Raw genomic sequence first — 6,516 nt, 5'->3', positions numbered from 1 at the left:
TCCCATCATTGGTAAGGCCTCCCCATCCCTAAGTGTATTTACAGACATGGGGCTATGGGTTTTGCCCCAAGGAGAGCTAGAAGAAAAGGGGTGGTCCTACCTCTTATAGACATGTCTTTTCTCCCTCAGTACCCAGGAAGTCCGGGCAGGATCATCCATGCCACAGGAAGAAGCTTGTAAGAGATGCAGGAAGCATGAAGAAAAAAGAATGGAGAGAGGTAAGAAGGAAGGAAGAAAGGAAGGTAAGGAGAAATGGAAGAAAAAATAGGAGGAGATGAGTAGGAAGGGAGAAAGATAATGGGGATCATTGTGTACTGAACCTACATCATCCTTTCTCCTGGGAAGTTCTTCTGAATCTAGGGGTGCATGCTGATGGAAGCCTCCCACCCCCATAAGGCTATATAAGTTGAGGTGAGGGTGAAGCTAGCCAAGGCTAGAATCTCTGGGAACTTCCTTGTGCTTGGAGTCATGGGAATTTTTCTGGATCGACCATCTTGAATTGTCCCATCCTTCTATTTGGGACAAAGGAGATTGGTATGGTTACCACTTCTGCTATGGACATCATCATCATCAGCATGACCCATACCAAAAGCCTGTTTTGAGCAGTTGGTATGTTTAAACAGCTTATACCCTAACTCTGGGATGAGTTTAGCCAGATACTGCCTCCTGAAATAGCTCACCTGCCCTTTTGTGCATTCTAGCATGACTTTTTCTGGTACAATATTCTTTGATACTGGGAACCAGCAGTTAGCGTAATGGCCATGTTACTGGACTCCCACTTGGTCGACCACGGTTCGCGTCCCAGACCTGGTGGCTTAAAACTCACGCCGGGCATGTGTGCGTGCGTGCCCGAGATCCTGAGAGGAGAATGGAGGAGAAGGGATTGCAGTGTGACCATTCCCCCTGGGGGGTGATTTCTCGCTTTCTGTCTCTATGTCTCTCTCTGTCTGTCTGGCGAGCGCATGCGCCTATAGCAAAAACCTCTCCAAAAGAAAAAAAAAAAAGAAATATTCTTTGATACCTATATCTATATCTATATCTATATAGATCTATCTATATCTATATATACACACACAAAAGCTTTATTCAGTTCATTCAAAAAACATTGACAAAATAAATTTCTGTTGCAATTTCACATGTACCAAAAATAAAAGTGATATTTATAACAATGGCTTACAAATTAATGAAAAACTACAATTTCACAAAAGATTGTAAACATTTTGCACAATAGTCAGATGTTTCTTTTAGGCAAAATACTCTTTTGATGACAGATAAATTAACAAATAGACATTATTGTGAACTATTTCAGACAATACAAAAAAAGGTTTTCAGGGGCCAGCAGGTGATGTGGTAGTTAAGGCGACTGGATTTCCACATGGCCAACCATGGTTTGAATCCTGGACCTATATTTTTTTTTTTTTTTTTTTTTGGAGAGGTTTTCGCTATAGGGCATGTGTGCTTGCCAGACAGAGAAAGACAGAGAGATAGAAAGTGAGAAATCACCCCCCAGGGGGTATGGTCACGCCACAATCCCTTCTCCTCCATTCTCCTTTCGGGATCTTGGGCACACACACACATGCGCCCGGCATGAGTTTTAAGCCACCGGGTCCAGGATGCGAACCGTGGTTGACTACGTGGGAGTCCAGCGACATAGTCATTATGCTAACTGCTGGTTCCCATAAAAAATATTCTTTAAAAAGGTTTTGATTTCTTTTTCTCTTGTAAACAAAAGTTTAAAATTTGTAATCTTTTTTTCTTTGTCTCACACCCACCATCCACTCTCTACCAATAACTTTTCCCCTTACTGTCACTAGCATCCACACTAGTGAATCCACACTGATGCTCTCCACCATCACATCTTCAGACCTCTTAACCTTTGCCATAAAGTACAGACACTAAGTACAAATTGAGTGGGAATATACAATGTGTGTCTTATAAAGTCTGGCTTACTTTGCTCAACATTGAATCTTCTATATTCATCTATTTTGAGTTGAGTGATAGGATCTCATTGTTTCTTTTAGCTGTGTAATATTCTACCTGCTGGCCCCATGTCGGCTGTGTTGTAATGCTGGCCCATACCTCTGGACTTTCCAGTCACTGGAACTGTGAGTCAAATCAACCCCTATTCTTTATAAATTACTTAGTCCCAGGTGTTTCTGTTAGCAATACAGTAACAGAGTAAGGTAAATTATAACAAGTAGAGAGACTAAATCAGTAATCAAAAATCTTCCAACAACAACAAAAAAATCTTCCAACAAAGAAATGCCCAGAAGAAGGTGACTTCACTCATTAATTCTACCAAATGTTTAAAGAATTAACACTAGGGACCAGCAGTTAGCATAATGGCTATGTCGCTGGACTCCCACGTAGTCGACTGTGGTTCGCGTCCCGGACCCGGTGGCTTAAACTCACGCCGGGCTCGTGTGCGTGCATACCCAAGATCCCAAGAGGAGAATGGAGGAGAAGGGATTGCGGCATGGCCATCACCCCTGGGGGATGATTTCTTGCTTTCTATCTTTCTGTCTCTGTCTGTCTGGTGAGTGCACGTGCCCTATAGCAAAAACCTCTCCAAGAAAAAAAAAAAAAGAAGAATTAACACTAACTGACTTTATTTAGGCTGCTGAAAAAAAAAAATACCATAGACTTGGCAGCTGGCTGAACCTGGGGTGGATTACAGTATAAGGACCTTGCTAGGGATGCTGTATCTCTCTTTCTCTTCACCTCTCTCACTCTTAGAGTAAATAAACTAAATAAAAACACAATTTTATTTTGGTACAAAAACTTTTTTTAATTAAAAAAATTATTTAATTTTATTTATTATTATTATTATTAATTTTTAATTTGACCAGAGAGAGACAGAAAGAGAGAAAGGGGGAAAGTGGGAAAGCAAGCCACCAGATCTGGGACGCAAACCATGGTCAGCCATGTGGAAGTCCATTGCTTAACCCACCATGCCACCTGCCAGCTCCCAAAAATAATTTGAAATCTATGCATAATGTTTCCCTAATACACATTTTCCACGAACTTCTTGAAGATGCCTTCTACATGGTACAATGTGGATAAACCTTAAAGACATTATGGTAGAGGGGTTGGCAGGTGGTGTGTTAGTTAAGGACACTGGAGTCCCACAAGATTCTCCAAAGAAACAGGATCAATAAGATGTTTATTTACTTATTTAAGGGAAGGGATTGACTCACATGATTATGGAGGCTGACAAGTCTCAAGATCTTTAGCCAGCAAGCTGGAGACCCAAGGTCAGCCTTTTGTTCTAGTCATGCCTTCAACTGATTGGATGAGGCCACCCACATTAGGGAGACCAATCTGCTTTACCCAGTCTATTAATTCAGATGTTAATCTCATTCAGAAACATCCTCATACACATACCCCGAAAAATATTTGACCAAACATCTGGGCACCCTGTGGCCTAGTAAAGTTGACCCTCTTGTAAGAGGAAATTCCTGTTGCTTTAGTTCCTTTACAATTTTACTGCTGGGGCATTTTTTCTCTGCTTTTGGACTCAGACTGCAACATCAGCTCTTCCTGAGTCTTTAGCCTACTGGTCCTTAGATCTTAACTAAACTATTGGCTCTCTTGGGTTTCTGGCTTGCTGACTGAAGATTTTGGGACATGTCCATCTCCATAACTGCATAAACGAATTCCTCAAAATAAAATTCTTTATAGGTGAATAGATATCTCCATCTTACTAGTTTTATTTCTCTGGAGAACCCTAACTAATACAGTGGGTGAAGCAGATATTAATAACCCTGTTTTGTTGTTGCTGCCTAAGTACACATGCTCTTGCCAGAAAGAGAGAGAGAGAGAGAGAGAGAGAGAGGATGGAGAACGAGCATTCCCTTCTATGCTGCAATCCTTTTTCTTAATTTCTACATCTTGTCAGAATTTTGAGCATATATGCCCACATGCCTAGCACGTTTTTCAAGACACGAGGACCAGGTTTTGAACCACAGTCAGCCATGTGGGATCTGGTTCCCTATGCACAGGGCTTAACCACTTCCCAGTTTAGTAACCCCATTTTGTGGATGGGTAAATTGAAGCCTAGGAGAGATTAAGCCTTCTAGGTTAAGACTCTGAAAATAAGTTATAAACTAAGACTGGGTCTTTTAGAGTATAGTTTCTTGTTGATTCTGCATCTTTACTGAGAATGCACATGGTAAAAGATTATTGTTACCTGCCCACATCTTACTTTATCATCTCTCTTAAACAAGCCATACCTCTTCTAAGTTCCTTGGACTACATAAACTGTAAATAGCAAAGGCCTCCTCACTTTAGTATCCCCTTTAAAGCAATTTCCCTGTTCTAGAACCTATGACTGGTCTCCAGTGGGGATTCCCAGGAGCCCAGATATTTAAAGCAATACTTTAAAATAATTTTCCTTAGTAAGTATTTACTTTCTGAGTACTTTATTAATACTTGGAAAAATATTTTTCCTTCCCATTTTGCATTGATTCTACCTTCTTTTGGCAATAGCACCATTTCAATTTTGGGAAATTCTCTCTCACCACGCTGGATAAGTCTGGCAGGAATTCTTTTTTTTTTTTTTTTGAAGAGGTTTTTGCTATAGGGCGCATACGCTCGCCAGACAGACAGAGAGAGACAGAGAGACAGAAAGCGAGAAATCACCCCCCGGGGGGGATGGCTTCTCCTCCATTCTCCTCTCGGGATCTTGGGCACGCACGCACATGCACCCGGCATGAGTTTTAAGCCACCGGGTCTGGGACACGAACCACGGTCGACTACGTGGGAGTCCAGCGACATAGCCATTACGCTAACTGCTGGTCCCTGGCAGGAATATTAATCAAGATGTCCTTCCGTCTTTTAGCTTAGCAGCAATGATGTGGACCCAAGTAAGGTCAATTAGAAGCTACCTCTTGAACTTGACTCATGAACCAGAACAATATAAAGACTGCATCGGGTGTTAAGCAGTTCTTGCTTGACACCTTCTGGAGCTGCCTGGCTTATGCTCTGGTTTTTGAAGAGCTTGGCTTTCTCATTTTATAATTAAATCTGTTTACTCTCCTATCTCCTTCTAACAAATTACCCTTTTTTCCTAAGCTAGCCAGAGTTGGATTTTGTTACTCATAACTAAGAAACCCCAAGTCCTAGAAGGGTGATTCATTAAGTCATTCAGCAAATATTTATTAAGTATTGCGTATTTGCCAATGGCTGTGCTAGTCATTGAGGAAGGCTTTCCAAGTGCTTAATAGGCTGATCTCTTTGGTCAATAGAAAAGAAAACTGGGCATTATCTCTGTATGTCTTTATTATAAGTGTCAGGAAAGAGAGAGTCTTCAGAAAACTCTCCGTGTTCACATGAGAATAATTAACTTCCATTAAATAAAGCTTAATAGAAATAATAAAAAACATTAATGTTGAAATTAAAATAATTTTCTCTAGTTGAAATAGTTACTTCAGAGCTATAATGGTTTCCACATTTGTAACAAGTTTCTTTAGAGGTTATATTTATTGTTATATTATGGAGAATGTTTGGTTATTTCCCTGTTGCTCACCACACAGGAACATGTTACATAGTGTTGCCTATGTGAGAAGCAGCTCTACAAAACCAATGCCAATTATTTGAGGCATCTTCACTTGGGATTTATTCATAGCCATGGAAGGGGGATATATATTTGGTATTTCAGGCATTTAAAAGATGAAGTTGTAGTTTGAGAGAAACAGTGCTTTGGGGGAGGTAAACACTGATTCCTTTCTTGTACTCTTGTGAAATATGCGATGTAAGCTCAGATGTTAACTTGAAGATACTGTAATTGTGGATGCTGCTCCATTAATAATGATTTCAGCGCTTTGGGGGCTTAGTAATTGCTTCCAATGTGACCTTTTCATCGGAACATTTAGGCTCTCTTTTAGGATTCCAGACATAGAACTGGCGTGGATTCTTTGGCATTGAATTGGAGCTCAAATTTAAAGGCACTATTTTCTCTAACAAGCATCTGAATTCCTATCTCATGTATCTACTGATCAGCAGCCAAATGTCTCTTTGAACCGGACTTTGGTTTCAGTTGCCTGTGAAAGCACATGATTCTCCTGTCTTCCACCAAGCGTTCTTCTTACTGCACTTTTGTTTGCCCTTGAAAGATCTTGTCCTTCCCATTGATGCTTGCATGGGTGTCCCTTTCGAATTGAGATTCTCATTTAAAAATATTTTTGGGGATTGGAAACTAGGATTCAGTCATCTTAGAGATGAATTTGGTGGCATTTATTTTTTCAGCGTGTGGAGAAAAAAATTAAAATCTATCATTCTTAAGAATTAATCCATTGAAAAACCATCAGTTGGCATAATGGCTAAGTCACTGGACTCCCATGTAGTCGACTGCGGTTCAAGTCCTGGACCCGGTGGCTTAAATTCATGCCAGGCGCATGTATGTGCATGCACAAGAGCCCATGAGGAGAATAGAGGAAAAGGGATTGTGGCATGGCCACCCCCCTGGGGGGTGATTTCTTGCTTTTTGTTTCTCTGTCTTTCTGGTGAGTGCATGCA

The sequence above is a fragment of the Tupaia chinensis genome, unplaced genomic scaffold, assembly GCF_000334495.1.
Source record: "Tupaia chinensis unplaced genomic scaffold, TupChi_1.0 Scaffold143996_1, whole genome shotgun sequence".
Taxonomy (NCBI): Eukaryota; Metazoa; Chordata; class Mammalia; order Scandentia; family Tupaiidae; genus Tupaia; species Tupaia belangeri.
The sequence above is the reverse complement of the archived record's forward strand: the minus strand, read 5'-3'. Positions refer to the sequence as shown.